Source organism: Oryctolagus cuniculus, chromosome 5, assembly GCF_964237555.1.
Source record: "Oryctolagus cuniculus chromosome 5, mOryCun1.1, whole genome shotgun sequence".
Taxonomy (NCBI): Eukaryota; Metazoa; Chordata; class Mammalia; order Lagomorpha; family Leporidae; genus Oryctolagus; species Oryctolagus cuniculus.
In genome coordinates, this window is record NC_091436.1 from 25,649,996 (window position 1) to 25,668,057 (window position 18,062).

Genomic DNA, 18,062 nt, shown 5'->3' on the forward strand with positions numbered 1-18,062 from the left:
GTCAGAGTCCCTGCAACCCGGGCTCACCTCCCCGTCTGACCCAGCAGCTCCTGGCTTCCGCCTGCCTCAGCCTCGGCTGCCGTGGGCTTTGGGAAGTAAACCAGCAGATAGAACATATTTCTCTGTGTCTTCCATTCTCGTTGTCACTCTGCCTTTCAAATAAATAATGTAAATAAATAAAGCTTTAAAAAGGTAGGGTTTTTTTTTTTTTTTTTGGCATAAATTCCTAGGATTAGAATTACTGGTGAAAAACAGCTCATTTTGCCTTTTGAAACATCGCCTGAATTCTTATGTCTGTTTTCTGGTGGGGCCTGTTTGTCTCCAGGCCAGTTAACAATGCCACAAAGAAGCAACTACAAACCTGGTGTGAAAGGAATCTCCTATTTCCTTATCCACTTAAAATAAACTTAAATTAGACCCAGTGGTTTATCCTGTTAGCACGGGAGAGGTGATTCATCTACAACACAATGTTATGATTTGAACACGTACCCACAAAGATCAAGTGTCGGACATGTAGCCTTCAAACTCATATGTTAATAGGATTTAGCAGTAGGGCCTCTGAGATGTGACTAGTGACTATGATTAGACCACGGAGGTGGGGTCCCCCATCATGGCAAGCAGCATTCGAATCTGCATATTTAAATTTTTATCTGCTTTACTTTATGACATTTTTGAATTAGCCTTACTGTTATTTATAATCAATTAATTTAAATATTTCTATTGTTTCTAGACAAGCTCTAATGTTAATAACCTATCAGTTGGGGGCTGCCATTGTGGCACAGCAGGTTGAGCCGCTGCTTGCAAAGTAGGTATCCCATACTGGAGTCCTGGTATCCCATACTGGAGTCCTGGCTGCACTGCTTCTGATCCTGCTACCTGTTATGTACCTGGGAAGGCTGCAGAAGATGGCTCAGGTGCTTGGGCCCCTGCCACCCATGTGTGAGACCCAAATGGAGTTTCTGGCTCCTGGCTTCAGCATGGTTCAGCCTTGGCTATTGTGACCATCTGGGAAGTCAGCCAGCAGATGGAAGATCTCTCTCTCTCTCTCTCTCTCACTATGCCTTTGAAATAAATAAATAAATAAATAAATAAATAAATAAATAAAGGTTTTTACAATATTATCCATTTTTTCTTGGTTTCCTATATATAAAAAGAATGGCATCATCAAAAATGGATAATTTTAGCCCTCCTACAAACTTCAATTACATTTTATGGTTTTCTTTACATGGGTTTTACATTTTTCTGGTTAAATTTGCAGTAAATATTTTCTAGTCCTTGTTGCTGTTGGAAATAGACATGAGTATGGATCTGTTTGTCATCCTACATGCATGGGATCTCTTTAACAATGACAGATGTTTCCAGTGTTTCTGTTGAGCACCAGAACCCCTTTAAAAAGTCTCTGGAGCAAATACATATTTAAAGTATTCATGGAAGTTGTTGAATGACTCTCTCTAAGTTCTTACCAATTTATCATCCCACAAGAATATACAAAAAGTGTCTATTCTCCATACCATGTTAGAACATGCCATAATTCATCTGAGCATGAACATAGATGTTGAAAGAGTAAATCAGATCATCCTAGAAATAATTTGGCTTAGTTCTTTCTTGGTACCTGGTGTTGCTTTCACTAAACACTAACTGTAGGCTCAAATTCTTTGTTATACTATGGGTTCTTTCTCCACTGAATTCACCACTTCTTAGCTAGCCTTTATTGGAGCTATAACCTGGATCCTCTCTTCCTTGTCTTTCCTAACTCACTTTCACTTACAGGAGGTGGTCAATCAGGTAGTGACCAAGTGGAACAGAGTATGTTAAGGATTGGGTCTCCCTGGCACCTGAACTGGAACAGAATCAAAATCCATAGATTGAAACACAAGAGAAACTCTGCTCAAACAACTAGAAGACCTTATGCAAACACTGAGTCCAAGCTTTAAAACCCAAATACAGTCAGCTCACTTCTGAGATTGTCAACCCCCCTCAGAGTTAGAATTAATTACAAGTTTGGAGCTGGCACAGTGACTTTGATTTTATAAAGTCCTCAGGGACCTAGTAGGCTCCTTGTGGCTCTCCACTTGGCTATGCCAAGAGTAACTTCTTCCTCAGGAACTAAGATAGAACTTTGGTCTGGAACTCAGTAGCACAGCCACACCAAGTCATAGGAAGGCTGAAATGTAGCCTTTCTTCTGAGTGGCTCTGTGGCTCTTACTACACAAGAAGGAGGGAACAGATATAGAGGGTTATTTAGCAAGTGCTGCCAGGAGGTTCTACTAAATTTGGCAATGAATTAGACCTCCTTTAATAGAGGGACACAGATATGTGGAAGAATGATGAAACAAACTCCTATATCAAGGATGTAGCTTGCAATAGGGGAGAGTACAAAGGAAATGTTAACTTTACTGGTAAAGGAGAAAATGGGGAGATTTCCTAGAAGAGGAGATATTTCAGCTAAGCTTTGAGTGTTGAGTAGATGTTGCTAGGCTCCTATGAAGAAGAGCATTTCAGGTTGTAGGAGCAACTTAGGCATAGAAAAGTAAAATGTGTGAGCTGGTGCTGTGGTGTAGCAGGTAGAGCCACTGGCTATGAAGTTGGCACCCCATATAGGCACCAGTTTCAGTCCTGGTTGTTCTACTTCCAACCTAGCTCCCTGCAAATGCACCTGGGAAGGCAGTAGATCGACTAAGTGCTTGGGGCCCTATATCCACATGGAAGACCTGGAAGAATCTCCTGAGTCCTGGCTTCCACCTGGCCAAGCTCCTGCCATTGTGGTCATGTGGAGAGTGAACCAGTGAATGAAAGATTCTCTCTCTCTCTCTCTCTCTCTCTCTCTCTCTGTGTGTGTGTGTATGTGTATCTTCCTCTCTCTCTCTCTCTCTCTAACTCAGCCTTTCAAATAAAATAAAAACTTATAAAAAAAAATAGTAAAATATGATGGTGCCTCCAAAAGTATGGGGGCATTTCCATCTGGCTGGTAGGTTCAAGGGAAGTGAATAGGGTAGTGAGAAATGAGTCCAAGGAAACAGACATGGACAAGAAAATAAACAGTCAACTGTGCCCTACTTAGAAGTTTAAAGTTTCATTTCTAGACAATAAAGACCAGACCTGAATTTTAGAATTGTAAAATCAGATCTGACATTTATGTTGAAGATCAAATTGAAAGAGGCATAGACCGGCGCTGCGGCTCAATAGGCTAATCCTCCGCCTTGTGGCCCCGGCACACCTGGTTCTAGTCCCAGTCGGGGCACCGGATTCTGTCCTGGTTGCCCCTCTTCCAGGCCAGCTCTCTGCTGTGGCCAGGGAGTGCAGTGGAGGATGGCCCAAGTACTTGGGCCCTGCACCCCATGGGAGACCAGGAAAAGCACCTGGCTCCTGCCATCGGATCAGTGTGGTGCGCCGGCCGCAGTGCGCTGGCTGCAGCAGCCATTGGAGGGTGAACCAACGGTAAAAGGAAGACCTTTCTCTCTGTCTCACTCTCTCACTGTCCACTCTGCCTGTCAAAAAAAAAAAAAAAAAAGGAAAGAAAGAAAGAGGCATGACTGGAAGCTGTATTAAGGAGAAAGGATTGAGGAAGTTTCCTTGGTTTTTAGTCTGGGTGTCTAGATGAATGAGGTGTTGGTTAGGGATGGCCAGTAGGAGGGAGGGTGCTGGCAAGGTTGAACTATATTGAGCTGGCCGGCAGGCTGGAAACTCCAGGACAGAAGTTGAGGCCAATGTCTGAAGTTGAGTTTATTTCTAACAAATAAATTTTATTGTGTATATTTCAGGTATACAATGTGGTGTTATAAGCTACATATAATTAAAATATTTCTATGGTGAAGTAAATTAACATATCCATAGTCTCACAAAGTTACCCATTTTTGTATTTTTGTAATAAGAGCAGTGGAATAATTCATTTCGCATGAATCCCATATACAGCACAATTTTATCACCTATATTCCTCATGTTATAACTAAGATCTCCGGACTTCTTGGAAATCTACTTTGTATACTCTGACCAATATTTTTCTTCAAGGAAGCCTCAATTTTGCTCCTATAACTTTGCAACTAACTGGATGAGGCCCACTCAGGTTATAAAAAAAAAAAGAAACCTCTTAAGAATAACTGATGTAAATGTTAACCACACTACATCTATAAAATATGTCCATGAATCAATGTTTATTTGAATAACTGGGTACTATGGCCTGGCTAAACTGAAAAATATAATGGTGGAGAAGCATATCTGGTGGTATGAGAAGAAATCATGTTAAGAGTGAGGAGCCTCTCTCTGCTGTGGCCCGGGAGGGCAGTGGAGGATGGCCCAAGTGCTTGGGCCCCTATAGCCGCATAGGAGACCAGGAGGAGGACCTGGCTCCTGGCTTCGGATCGGTGCAGTGCGCTAGCCTTGGCGGTTGTTAAGGGGGTGAACCAACGGAGGGAACACCTTTTTCTCTGTCTCTCTCTCTCACTGTCTGACTCTGCCTGTCCAAAAAAAAAAAAAAAAATGAGTGAGGAGCCTGTAATACATCTAGGGGGAGCTGATATGTTGTATATATTCAAGAAGGTGTTCTAGATGCAAACTTTAGCATGAGATAGATCAGATCACAAGTCAGGATGAGATTGCACAGGGTGAGTGTTTGAGTATGTAAATGAGTAAGATGAGGAGGTCAGGGATTTACTGCAATCAAGAGTGGTGAGGATGATGGCAACTGAAGGGCAAATGTCCAGTCTCCGTCCACAGCAACCTCTGTTTACTTCCAACTAATTATTGCTATGTGTAAACATTTGTTTAGTGTGGTCAGGTCTTTTCATTTTTCAAAAGAACCTGGGAAATTCAACTAACTAAACAGTTCTAGTCTTAAATAGTACTTTGTAAAATGTGCCTAAAATACTATGGAGTCCAAATTGGATACATCTGTGCCTCTATCCAGGGTGTAGCTTCCACTTTGAGAACTTTGAAGAGAGTGAAAAGACATGAAGATTACAGGTGGACTCCTGAGAACCCCAACATTTAATGGCCATTAAGAAACTGTGTCAGCTGCATAATATAAGAACTATAATGGAGCCTTCAAATAGGTGTGACATCAGTCTGTGAATGATTTCAGCAGTATATTGTGGGCAGAATATAAACTACAAATTGAAGAAAATTGAAACTATTCTTTCAGTATCTACCCTTCTTCCACATGAGCAGCTGAATAACTACCTCCTTATTTTAGCTCTCAAGAACACAATGTACATTGTCCCCTCCTTTCATGGTTCTGTGCTGAGATTGAAGGAATATGTGACTCTACACTTCCAGAATACTTTGATCTTCCTGCTTGTTAGGGTGCAAGGGATGCAAATGAAAAATATCAAATAAACGATAAAGGCACTTTATTTCCACCAATAAATGATACCAGGGCTTCAAAAAGCTCATGGAAAATTTCCATATGTTCACAAATTTGTTGTCTTTTAATATATAAATTTGTACAAAATAATAAGCAAAAATAATACATTAGAACAATGAATGAAGTGTCCTAAAAGGAACCGCTGTGACTTCACATATTTAGCCCAAATAATAAAATTTACAGAGTACCTGCTCTTTCAAAGTTTCCCTGAGACTCTGAGGCCTCCAGAGAGTAACAGGTGTTGGATATTGTTTTTGGTGTCTGCCCTTATCAGTTGACACAGGATTTAATCAGACTCCAGTCACATCTGTATTCTATGTCCCAAGACTAGAAAGATGAAAAAAAATGTCCAATGCCATTTAAATAGTTCATCCTTGAATGAAGAAGTGTGCTTTATAATGTGTGTGCTTGCATGTGTATCTGCAAATGCAAACGAAAAATAACTTTTTGAAGATCTTATTTATTTGAAAGACAGTTACAGAGAGAGGGAGAAAAAGAGAGAAAGATCTTCCATCCACTGGTTTGCTCCCCCAAACAACCAGGGTTGGGCCAGAAAAGTCAGGAGCCTGGAACTCCACCTGGGTCTTCCAAATGTGTGCAGGGGCCCAAGTCCTTGTGCCAATTTCTGCTGCTTTCCCAGACTCATTAGCAGAAAGCCGGATTGGAAGTGGAGCAGACAGGACCTGAACTGGTACCCATATAGGATGTTGGCATTTCAGGCAGTGGTTTAACCCACCATGCTACAATGCTACTCCCAAAAATGATTTCTTCATGTGTTTGTGCCAATCAGTGAATTCTGCAAGCCATTTTCATAGTCCATGAAGAGTTGGATTCTTGGTACCAGGTTTGCAATGGCAGCCAGAAGTGATTGCTACTCCATAGCAGTGATGCCACTCAGGAAATCAGTGTGGAATCTTTAGAGACTTGGGCCCAACCATAAAGGGAGGAGGCCTCATGTAGGAGTTGAGAGTTATAGGAAGGAAGAGAAGTCTGTTTCCCACAGACCAACTCTGCCTGGTAACTTCAATCCTCTTTCAAAATTCAGGCAATTTCTCTAACTGTGGGTGAAATCCAGATCCTATATTTAAAGTACAAAACCCCCAAAAGGAAACAATGCATTGTTCACACTTTAGGTTTTCCTGTTTACAGCAGATTGGAAAGTGCATGAGTTTGAGTGAAAGGAAAGCTGGGGGGAAATGTGGTGATCCTTCTAAAAGAGGAGACCCTTCCTCAGGGGCAAGGAGGAAGATCCCAGGCTCCTCGGGTGTGGAGTTCTGGGACTAGGTGAAGTCTGAGCAAGTGTAAGGAGAGCATTGGGGGAAAGAGGGTAATGAGAGCCATGAGACTGAGGTGAAACAGTGGATGGCATAGAGTTTGCTTGCATCCTATTGCTGCTTGACTGTCCTTGGAGTTGGCTGGTGAAGTGCAGTTGCCAGCTGCCCGGGCTGGAGTGGGGTATGCTAAGGGGAGGGAAGGAAGGGATTGAGCCTACCCAAAGATGCTGGGCTGCAGTGACTATGTAGAAAATGAGGACTGAGCCAATTAAAATGTCTCCAATTATTTAAGAAACCATAGTAGTGGCGAGTTGAATCATGAGACAACTATCATGGAAACCACTTCCCAGGCCTTCAGCTACTAGAAGGAATTTTTCTCACATCTAATTTTTCCATTTGGTTAAGCTTCAGTTAAAACTCTGTGTGTGTGTGTTAATTGTATATCTACATAAAATTGTAGTTCATAATACAATTTATTTGTATAATTACTTTTATTTGGTGTCCACATGACTTTTTTTTTTTGGTATGTGATTGTAGTTGTGTTAATTCTTGGGTTTTGAATATATTTCTCATTAATTATTTTTATGGATGATGAGGGGTTAAAAAACAGGTACTCAAATGCCTTTGTTTATTTTTATTTTTGTTTGTTTGAAAGGCAGACAAACACGGAGATCTCTCATCTGTTACTTCATTCCCCAAATGCCTGCTACAGCCAGAGCTGGGCCAGGCTGAATCCAGGAGCCTGGAACTCAATCTAGGTCTTCCACATAAGTGAGATGGATATAAGTACTTGAACCTTCATCTGCTACCTCTGAGGATGAACAACAGCAGGATGTCAGATTGGAGAGCAGAGCCCAGACTTGAACCCAGGCACTGTGATATGGATGCAGGAATCCAAGCAACTTAACTTTTGAGCCAAATGCTTACCTCAATATTTAATTCTTCAGCATTTTATGTTCACATAGAGATTTACTGTGCTCCTTTTTTTTTCAAAGTGGAGAATAATGAAAAGTTAAGAGAACCTTTAATCTATTTAATTTTTTCAATCTTTACATTTCCCCTAAAGGAAGGCATTAGTATTTCCATTTTATAGTGGAAGAAAATGAGACTCAGAAAGGTAAATGATGAGGTTTTATGACCCCTCCATCACACGGCAAACATCTGGACCAAAAAGGCACTTACAAGGTTCCTTTGCTGTGATTCAGAATCCTTCTCTTCACTGCCTAAAGGAGAGAACAGCTTCATTTTATACCGTGTTCGTGATTTTATTTGGATTATTTATTCACAAGAGCTGTTGCTAAGAGGAGAGCAGGAGGAGACATGCAATTAGATAATCTTATTAGGGTGAAAATCACATTGAATTCCACAGTTTCATTAAAGCTATAACCAATGACTTTTAAAAGAATAAAGTAGAACACTAGACTCCTGATGACTTGGCTGTTTGTGTCTTTGTAGTATCTCTGACCAAATCCAAATAAATTTGTCTTCATGTTTGTTTTGAAGATCCTTATCCTTTCCTTATTGCTCTTTGTTCTGTTCAGAAAATGAAGTAAAATCCAGTGAAATAAAGTGTGTAACTAAATAGGATAGATAAAAATCGATGAACTATTTGTTAGTGATGAAAACTTAAGAAGACTGATAATACTCCTGCATTGCTATTTCTCTCACACTTCCCAGGGTATGCTAAATTTTTACAAAAAGTCAGGAGGTTTAGAAACCACACAGAGAAACATTCCTTGGAAAGGGGAACTCTTCAATGGTCTAAGATTACAGATCCTTGAATTGGAATGGTATGCAGTTGAGTTTTCCATTCACAGTTCCAGGAAAAAATGGGATTTTTTCCCATTAAAAATACTGTTATTTAGTTATTTTGAAGTATACAGCACATACACGCTTTTTTCTAAAACCACTAGACTTCATGAGTAGCACACATCTGAGATTTTTAAAACTTCTCTGTTGAATTTAGATCAGACCGAGGGTTCGACTGTAGAAATAATTTCATTCCAAGTACAGAACAGAAGCTGAGGCATCTCTCATATGGCTCACCAAGCACCTAAATTTATTGTTTATTTCTTGAGAATGACTCAGCCACTCATATTTATAATAATAAAATGCTCAAAGCAACTGCCAGTAAATATTGAAAAGGCTGAACTTTCTAGACAGTGCAGTAATCATTCTACCCTGGTAAAACTTTTCTTAAATATTGGTAGAAAAGAAAAAGTACTTTAAAACTTTAAAGAATTGTCAATTCCATAAAACACAAAGCACTGCACTGTAACTCAGTTTTCTTTTCTGTTTTGCCCAACTAAATGTGAACCAAGTTTAGTGGCTTAAGCTCTCTAAATCTCAGTTTACTTTCCAATAAAATAGGGAAAATAGTAATAGTCCAACCCAAAGCACAGGACTCTCATCTGCAAATGAAAGATACTCCATTTAAAATAGCAGAAGGAAATAAAAAGGATAAACTCATGGAAGTAAGTGAAAAGTCCAGGGGAAGTCTGCATTACTGTGGCAGGATTCTGGTTCAAATAATGTCGTTAGGAACTCCGTCATTCCCTAGGCCTCAACTTTAATTTTTGTCATTAGACTCCGCTCCCTGGAAGGCTATCCTGATAGTGCAAGATGGCTCCCAGCAACCCCAGAATTAGAACCAAGAAGAGAAGAGCTGTTTCTCAACTATTACAATAGTAGTCCTATCACTGATTGACAGTGACTCCAATCAGCATGGCTTAGATGTTGTGTTTATTTCTGAATCATTTCTTGTAATCAAGCAAATGTGAGGTTTCACTGGCCAGGTCTAAGTCATCTGCTCACCCATAAGTAGGAGGTGGAGTCAGCTCCACTCAAAAAGTAGGGGTTAGAAGATAGATGGGGAGTAGTAGCTTCCCAGAGAAAACCTTGGTGACATTATAATCAATAAAGAGAATATAATCAGAACATATCATAATAATCAAATGAGATAGTACACGCAAGTAAGTTATGTAAATATAAGAGATTATTGACCAGATGTTCTTTAATTAGAATATCTCTGAAAGGACTATTTATTTTTTCAGTGATGACAATGAGTTACACCTCTCTTGGAGGTTTCCATTCCAAATCCTTTTCTGTCATGGTGGTAGATTTTCATGATGCTGATATCAGGAGAAAAGAACTACTTAGCATAAGAGTTTGAATTTCTCTATAAGAACTAAAGAAATCTTTAGCATTCAGATAACAAAATATCTTATATGAACAGAAGAGAATGTTAATGCCTTATTTTGCAATTACACAACAAACATTCTTTGACCAAGGCTGCATAGGAGAATAAATTTTGACTATTTGTATTGCATATTTGTTATTTGAGCTTGAAAACTGGCTCTGATTTTTAAATATTGTAAACACTGGTAAAATGGTCGACAATCCTAGTTTCTGTTCCTGGGTACATACAGGGTCTGGATATACCAGCTCCTTTGCACTGGGGTAAGACCATGTGACTCCCAGCTGGTCAGAGGAAGGCAGACAGAGGTGACGTAAGCCACTCTTAAGCCTGGACCTTTAATTTTTCAGTTCTATTGTCTGATGTGACACCCTCAGAAGTTACATCTCTGAGATGACAAATTTACAAGATTGCAGGAGCCTGAATCTATGAGATAACAGGAAATCTATCAAAAGGAACCACCAGATGCACTAAGAAATGTTAGGAAGTGAATGAACTTTTATTGTATGGGGACTCTGATTTGGATTTATTGCAATCTGCCTAAGACAATGGGCAAGTCTAGAAAAAAATATAATTCTTCTGTGAGGAGTATTGTTTCATATCTTGCCAAATCTATATAGAAATACATGGATTAATGAGAACAGTCATTGATTCAGCCTTAGGTGATCTTAAAAAAAGCTCTATTGATCTTTCTCAACCTCAAGATAATAATAGTTGGAAAAAATAATCCGCATGTTTAATTTCCTTAATTTGTCCATTTTTCCTATATCATGTAATTCACACGAGCCAGGTTTGTGTCAAAAATTTCTGATATACCTATCAGCCTTCAAGCCTGACATGTCCAAATTCAGTCTATAAATCTTCTCTATACAGCCACCAAACTTGCACTGCAACTCCCTATTTTGTTGAATAACATCACCATCTACCTAAATTCAGAAGTCCAAAGCCTAGTGATTATCCTTAATTCTGATTTCCTTCTGGCTAGGTCCTGCAGATCTTACTCTCATCACCTCTGTCCTCATCCAAATCATCTTTGTTTCTTATCTAGAAATGAACTCATTACTTGTTCTCCTTATTCGAGATTTGTTCTTAACCCTAACATCACTCTTTAGATAGATCAATCATTATAAAATATCAGATTGATAATGTGAGCCTCATATTTTAAAATCCTTCAGAATCTCCCTGTTATTCTAATGATAACCCAACCTCCATACAATAGCTTACAAGATCCTTTAGGACCACGTCTTTGTTTCCTTTCACGTCTTTGTTTACTTCTTGCTGTTGCCCCCAACATAAAGAATCTGAATAATCATTACTACAAAAAAATCTCGATTTCTCTGATCCAATCAAGATGGAACTGTTGTCAAGTTCAGTCACTAGGACACTGAATTTAAGTGGTATCTGCCTATATGATGCTCTCCAATTCCGTTGTCCTATCAAATTTACAACATTTGTGGGCTTAGTGCAAAAGACCCACTTACTCTATGTTTAAACATCTGAAAGTTACCAATTGAACCAACAGATTGTTAAACAAATTATATTCTATCCTTCTAAACTTCCAAATGTATTCACACCAACCTGTAAGGCCAAGAAGGCCAAGCGTGAATTATGAATTCTCAAATTCTTCAGCTGTACAGCAGCATGGCAGTGGCGCAAGGACAGAGGGCCTGGGGCAGCCTGTCATTTGTGCATACTACAAGGACACCCAGCCCAAAATCTAGTCTGCACCCTTGTTTTTTTTTGTTTGTTTGTTTGTTTGTTTTTTGACAGGCAGAGTTAGACAGTGAGAGAGAGAGACAGAGAGAAAGGTCTTCCTTCCATTGGTTCACCCCCGCAAATGGTTGCTACAGCTGGCGCGCTGTGCCAATCCAAAGCCAGGAGCCAGGTGCTTCCTCCTGGTCTTCCATGCAGATGCAGGGCCATCCTCCACTGCCTTCCCAGGCCACAGCAGAGAGCTGGACTGGAAGAAGAGCAACCGGGAAAGAACCGGAGCCCCAACCGGGACTAGAATCCCGAGTGCCGGCGACGCAGGCAGAGGATTAACCTAGTGAGCCATGGCGCCGGCCTAGTCTGCAGACTTGTAAGAGGTGCATCAGCACCTCTTGGCCAACCCTTTGGTCCATGAGCACACAAGTCACATGATATATGCTTGGAAGAACAGATGCAAGCCAGAGGCCCACATAGTCACTGAGAATGGCCCTGCACTGGACCAGGAAGCATTAGTTTCTGAGTATTCAGAGCATGGTGTAGACTAGAGGAAAGGCTTCCGGCGCTGGGCAAGAACATCTACTTATGGCTCTATACTCCTTCTGTCATGCGGAGCAGCAATGCCAGAGGAAAGCCAGCTTTGGGCACAGTAGCCCTCTTCCCTGCATCTAAGGGCAGTGTTTCTCTCTGCGTGTCCCCACCCAAGGTGATCACTATTCTGATTTATATTGACAATTTCCTTTCTTTTTCATTTATGTAGTTTAATTCCATATCTATGTAGTCCTGGAAGCATAGCATTTAGTTTCAGTGTTTCAAGCTTTATAAGAAGATGCCATGCTGAATATATTCTTTGGAAAACTATTTTATTTACCTAGGCAGCTAGCTATCACTTATGTATTTATTTATTTTTTTTCCTCTCTATATTGGTAATATTCATGTATTTTTGGATGTGACACTGAAGGCAATTTATTGGGACTGCTATATAATAGTCCATGATTTGAAAGATATTAATGTATGCATACATTCTCTTGGCAATGCACATTTAGGTTAACCTTAGGTTTTTGTTATTTTATAAAAGTATTGCTATAGATATCCTTGTATGTATCCCTGGTGCATAAGTGCAAGATTTCCACTTTGGTGTTTATCTAGGAATGAGTTGCTGAGTCTTATATTAGCTCTGGTTGGATCTCACAAGTTCTGACATAGAGTGTTTACATTATCATTCATTTTAAAATTTCTTTACCCTACAACTCAATTATAAGCATGTCTTTATGTTTTTTAAATAAATATTTATTTATTTATTTATTTGAAAGAGAAAGTTACAGAGAGAGAGATAGAAAGAGAGATAGATCTTCCATCTACTGGTTCTCCCCCAAATGGTCACAATAGCCAGGGCTGGGCCAGGCCAAAGCCAGCAGCCAGGGACTCCATCCTGGTCTTCTATGTGGGTGGCAGGGGCCCAAGAACTTGGGGCCATCTTTGGCTTCATTGCCAAATGCATTAGCAGGAAGCTGGATTACAAGTAGAAGAGCCAGGACTTGAGCCAGTGTTCATATGGGCTGCCAATGGATCAAGGAGCTAATTAATCCATGCGCCACAGCATTGGCCCATGTTTTTGGTTTTAACTACATGGAAATTCTTTTTTCTATTACCTTTTCCCTATCTTGTGGTCAGAGTTCTCTCTTTAAAACCCATTCTTAGGGACCAGCAAAGTGGCAGAGTGGGTTAAATCCCTGCCTGCAGCACCAGCATCCTATGGGGCATTTGTTTGAAACCCAGCTGCTTTGCTTCCAATCCAGCCCCCTGCTAATGCACCTAGGAAAGCAGCGGAAGATGGCCCAAGTGCATAGGGCCCTGTCACCCAGGTGAGACACCAGCAAGAAATTCCTGGTTCCTGGATTCTTCCTGGACCCAGTACCAGCTGTTGTGGCCATTTTGGGAGTAAATCAGTAGGTGAAAGATGTCTCTCTGTCTCTGTCTCCCCACCCCCAACTCTGTCTTTCAAATAGAAAATCAATAATTTTTAAAAAAAAGTTTAATAATAATAATAAAATAAAACCTATTCTTATTCATTAAAACTTACTTTTTTAACTTTTATTTAATAAATATAAATTTCTAAACTACAGCTTTTGGATTACAGTGGCTTCCCCCCCCCCATAACTTCCCTCCCACCAGCAACCCTCCCCTCTCCTGCTCCCTCTCCCATTCCATTCACATCAAGATTAATTTTCAATTATCATTATATACAGAAGATCAATTTAGTATATATTAAGTAAAGATTTCAACAGTTTGCACCCACTCCGAAACACAAAGTGTAAAGTACTGTTTGAGTACTAGTTATAGCATTAATTTACATTGTACAACACATTAAGGACAGAGATCCTACATGGGGAGTAAATGCACAGTGACTCCTGTTGTTGACTTAATAATTGACACTCTTGTTTATGGCCTCAGTAATCACCCTAGGCTCTTGTCGTGAGTTGCCAAGGCTATGGAAGCCTCTTGAGTTCACCAACTCCAATCTTATTCAGACAAGGTCATAGTCAAAGTGGAAGTTCTCTTCTCCCTTCAGAGAAATGTATCCCCTTCTTTAATGGCCCGTTCTTTCCACTGGGATCTCACTTGCAGAGATCTTTCATGTAGGTGTTGTTGTTGTTGTTGTTGTTGTTGTTGTTTGCCACAGTGTCTTGGCTTTCCATGCCTAAAATACTCTCATGGGCTCTTCAGCCAGATCTGAATGCCTTAAGGGCTGATTCTGAGGCCAGAGTGCTGTTTAGGACATCTGCTATTCTATGAGTCTGCTGTGTATCCCGCTTCCCATGTTGGATTGTTCTCTCCTTTTTAATTCTTTCAGTTAGTATTAGCAGACACTAGTCTAATTTATGTGATCCCTTTGACTCTTAGACCTATCAGTATGATCAATTGTGAGCTGAAATTCATCACTTAGACTAGTGAGATGGCATTGGTACCTGCCACCTTGATGGGATTGTATTGGAATCCCCTGGCACGTTTCTAACCCTACCGTTTGGGGTAAGTCCAATTGAGCATGTCCCAAACTGTACATCTCCTCCCTCTCTTATTCCCACTCTTATATTTAACAGGGATCACTTTTCAGTTAAATTTAAACACCTAAGAATAATTGTGTGTTAATTAAAGAGTTCAACCAATAGTATTAAGTAGAATTAAAAAATACTAAAAGGGATGAAGTATTAAGTTGTTCATCGACAGTCAGGACAAGGTCTGATCAAGTCACTGTTTCTCATAGTGTCCATTTCACTTCAACAGGTTTCCTTTTTGGTGTTTGGTTAGTTGTCACCGATCAGGGAGAACATATGATATTTGTCCCTTTGGGACTGGCTTATTTCACTCAGCATGATGTTTTCCAGATTCCTCCATTTTGTTGCAAGCTTACTTTTTAATAACAAAAGGAGGATATGCCTTCTCTTAAAAAAAAAAAGTTTTGTTTATTTATTTATTTGAAAGTCACCATGACTGAGAGAGAGGGATAGACCACGAAAAAGAGATCTTCCAACCACAGGCTCACCAAATGCCCACAACAACAGCCAGAGCTAGGCTAGGATGAACTCAGGAGCCAGGAACTCTATTTGGAGCTCCCACTTGGGTGGCAGGAACCCAACTACTGGGGCCATCATTTTCTGCCTCCCGGGTGCATTAACAGAAAGCAGGATTGGAAAAAGAGGCAGGGCTTTATCCCTGGCACTCCAAAATGGCACGCAGGTGTCCCAAGCAATGCTATAATTTGCTGTACCACAACATCTACCATGAAGCTTGTTTTTGTCTGAACATGTGATTAGGGTTTGTAAATATTCCATTTGTAATTGAGAATAATGTATTGTCCAAGTTCATTTGTGCTATTATAGAAAAATATCTTAGTCCAATTTTTAGAGTATAGGAAATTATTTTCTACAGTTCTAGAGGTTAGGAAGACCAGGTTCTAGGTGTCAGCAGATATAGTGACTGATGAAGTCTTGTTCCTCACTGGTGATATGTTCTGTGTCCTCACATGGTGCAAGGAATGGAAGGGCAAAAAGGGATTTGGCTAATTTCCTCCAGACCTTTATGAGACTCTAATCCATTCATTGGGGCAGAGTCCTAGAGGCTTTCTTACATCCCCAAAGGCCCTACCTCTTACTACCACAACAATTGGAATTAAGTTTCAACAGGAATTTTGGATGGGCCACACTGAAGTCATTCATTCCCCTATTTTTGGAGGCAAAGGGTTTATATGCATGCATTAGGTCAAATTTCTTAGTGGTGTTGCAGAGATCTTCTATGTCCTTGCTTATAAACAGTGGATTGGCATTTCAAAACACAAGGGCAGGGGTCCAGTGTCGTGGCTCACTTGGTTAATATTCTGCCTGCAGCGCCGGCATTCCATATGGGCGCTGGGTTCTAGTCCCAGTTGCTCCTCTTCCAGTCCAGCTCTCTGCTGTGGCTGGGAAAGGCAGTGGAAGATGGCCCAAGTGCTTGGGCCCTGCACCCGCATGGGAGACCAGGAGGAAGCACCTGGCTCCTGGCTTTGGATCGACGCAGCGCGCTGGCTGTAGTGGCCATTTGGGGGTGGGGTGCATGAACCAACAGAAGGAAGACCTTTCTCTCTCTCTCTCTCTCTCTCTCTCTCTCTCTCACTGTCTAACTCTGCTTGTCAAACACACACACACACACACAAGGGCAGTTTAATGAAATCTGTCACTATGAAGAGAGTCATTTACTTCCCCCAGATATTTGGAGGCTATTAAACTAGATATACACAAAGCTTGGAACTGTTATAACTCATTAATGAGGGCAGAGAGAGATATTTACTGAGATTCTCTTAGTGCTTTTTGCCTTAAAATCTATTTTACTTGATATGAATATAACCATACAGGCTTTATTTTTGTTACCATTTGCCTCATTTTGTCCTGTCTCATTATTGTTAGCACAATGTGGTAGATTTAATTATTAGTCCCTATTTTTCTTCTTTCCTTATATCTTATGAACCTGTGACATATTGATTTAGCCAACAGAATAGTTGTAGGAATGATGCAGATAGTGTCTTTAAATACATATAAGTGGTGAGACACACTTTTTATGTTCCTGACTTTTGTCATAAAAAGAATCTGCTTTGGATAGCCTCTGGTCAAGGAAGATAAGCTATATTTGGAGCACATCCAGGCACAATCTACTTTTTGGAGCAAAGCCCAGGTAGACAAAATAAGTTGTACATAAGCTGACCCACGGAAGCACAAGCAAGGAATGTTTACTATTGCATGCCACTGAGATTATGTGGCGGCTGCAAGCAAGAGCTGGATGACACACCATGTCTTATGTTCTAGGTATGTCTCATAAAAAATACACTGTTGGAATATTAAAGAATCCAATCATAGATTTTTATGGGTCTAGTTCATTTAGATGTGTTGGCATTGTTGATGCATTTTGAAGCACTATCCACCAATATATTTCACTGAGGTGATTAATTACTAATTTAATTTGGATTCTACTTTAAGTAAACCCTGAGACAAGGATTTGAGTGTGAATTGGAAATCTGGGATATGATTTCAAGGATAGAGGGACTGAGAAAGGGAAACCAGAAAAAAAAAATGAAAAGATAAAATAGCAAAATATGTGTGTGGCCACCTCTACAGGTAAGTGAACTCTACTGTGGATCAGACTTCTTGGTAGGAACCTAAAAGACATTTGCCAGATCAATAGTTGCATATAATGTCAGTGGAAATGCCACATACAACTCAGCAGTTGTGATTGAGACTGTTACTTGGTTACACTGGCACTAGTCCACTGTAGTCTCATGCTCCATTTCTCTCTCTTTCTTTCTTTCTTTTTTTTTTTTTTTTTTTTTTTGGTCAAAGTCATAGTTCCTGCTTCATTTCTGATTCCAATCTTCTGCTAATGCACACCACACCATGGGAGGCAAAACATGATAACTCAAGTATTTGGGTCTTTGTTTTTCTTGTGAAAGATCCAAACTGAGTTTTAGGCTCCTGACTTCAGCTGGGCCCAGCCCTGGCTATTACAGGCATTTGGGGAGTCAACTGGCAAATGGAAGATCCCTGCCTCTGTTGCTCACATTCTGTCTCTCTGCTTTTAAAATAAAATGAAAACAATTTGTTTAAGTCATAATGGTGTGTTAAATAGGGATTTGATAGAAAACATTTCCTCCACATTCTACAAGTCTTTAAGAGTATTGTTAATATCTGCCTACCACTCAGTATGCAATATTATATTCAAGGTGCTATTTTGGCTAGAGGGAAAAAAGACAGCAATTTTCAGAGCTTCCATCTGGTCTTTCCTACTATGATATCACTTATTCTGCAAATTAGAGAACCAATAGAATTCTGCCAGCAGCCATATGTATCCTCCTTGGTTAGGGACTAGGATACTATAAACAGGTTGAGTGCATGGACCCACTGTGATATAGATTTGGTCTAGGATTCCATGTATTGGCAGCCCTCTGTCGGTCTCCAGTTTAACTGGGTGGCAATGATGGTATTGTGGATTTTCTGGTATC